Raw genomic sequence first — 1,555 nt, forward strand, 5'->3', positions numbered from 1 at the left:
TTATGTGTGAAACCTTGAAACTGTCTTAAGCATTCATTTGTTGTTTGACATTAAGACGTGGCTTCCTAGTTTCATTTTTCCTATACTTGGTCTTGGTCGTCTTGGTTATTCCTGGCTATCACTCTGCGCTGTGCTTCAGGTTCATCAATAGCCCTTGGTTTTATACGTTAAACGTTCAACGCTCCTTCCCTTACTGTCTTTACAGCTCTTAATATCTGTATCACTGAATCCTTTAAGCACTCTCTTTAAAAGTAGATTTAGCTCTCTATAAAACACCCGCTGGTGCGTTGTAACTACTGGCTATGCTTTTGTATTATATGGGTTAACTGTCATACATTTATCATTAAGATCTGTGTTTCTAGGTCCTCAACACTCACCACTTCTTGGTATAATTAAATCAACTTCTATAAGCTTTTCTTACTGCCTTCGAAAATAGAATCCATGGCAGGTTGTTTTCTCTCGTGCTTCGTTCTATTTCTCTTTCATATTAAAGTACAGTTGGTATTTTAAAATCACCTCCAAAAGTCCTGTTATCCTTTATAAAAGTGCTGTTGTCAGAATTCAGTATCCAAATCGGTAAACACATTCATTGAAATATTTTAATGACGTACAACCACTCCTCGGTCATGTAAATGTTGTGTCCAAATCCGTGTTCAGAAACGCAAATGTATTCACTCTAAACGGATGCACATTTGAATAATACATTGTAACTACATAAATGCTTCTTACGAGACGTTAAATAGTAGTTACACTATTCCAACCTAAAGTAAATCACATTTCAGACCTGTATTGTTTGTCAATTATTCTGTTTCAAACTAAAGACTACAAATATAGAATTTGATATTTTCTCATATTGTAAACTTCAAACATAACGCGGCTCTAATTTCGTTTCTTGTATATCCTCAAAGGGTTATCAATATCTCCAGATAACATGTACTCAGTTTTTGCCATTCAAACCAATTAATAAATCATTTACAGTAACTTATTTCATTGAATTCATTATGAATATGAAATCGTGTCGTTAATTGAAATTCAGTTTCAAATGATGACCTTAAACGCGATGTAAGCTTTCATATTTGAAATATTATCGTATCGAATGATCATTTAACTCTCATTTAAACGATTGAAGCGATTATTTTGTTGTTATAAAAGTATTAAACGCTCCATGAATGACAAATTTTAACGGAATGCGATTATGAGCAATTGTACAAAAAGCTTTTTACTATACGATAAGTATGCACTACAAAGTATGCCGAATGCACAGTGTTTAGGAACTTACGTTCGAGTACAACCAGTGGGAATTAACCTCGTAGTGTTATCTTTTATTCGATGTCAAAATAAGTCTACTTAATCAATTTCTTCATAGAATCATCATGCGCTTCACGCCAATTTTGGATAGGTGCGTCATCCTTTAAATCCTAGGCTTTGCAGGGCTAGGCAGAAAAATGTCCTTTAGTGTTCTGAATTTAAAGTCCATCTAATCCACTTTCATCATTGCATGATCGATAGCTCCCAATCAAATCAAAGCTTTTTATCTTTGTAAGGCATTTTCTGC

General features: G+C 34.1%; 1 protein-coding gene across 1 annotated transcript in view; it reads right to left on the reverse strand.

Annotated features, from left to right (window-relative positions):
• Window positions 1-1,231, reverse strand: part of LOC128237102 (uncharacterized) — a 17,198-nt gene extending 15,967 nt beyond the window's left edge. The window contains exon 1 of the mRNA XM_052952319.1: window positions 1-1,231. This exon is cut by the window's left edge and continues 299 nt beyond it. The gene's annotated coding sequence lies outside the window, so the exon portion shown is untranslated.
• Window positions 1,232-1,555: the final 324 nt, after the last annotated feature.

The sequence above is a fragment of the Mya arenaria genome, chromosome 6 (genome assembly GCF_026914265.1).
Source record: "Mya arenaria isolate MELC-2E11 chromosome 6, ASM2691426v1".
Lineage (NCBI taxonomy): Eukaryota > Metazoa > Mollusca > Bivalvia > Myida > Myidae > Mya > Mya arenaria.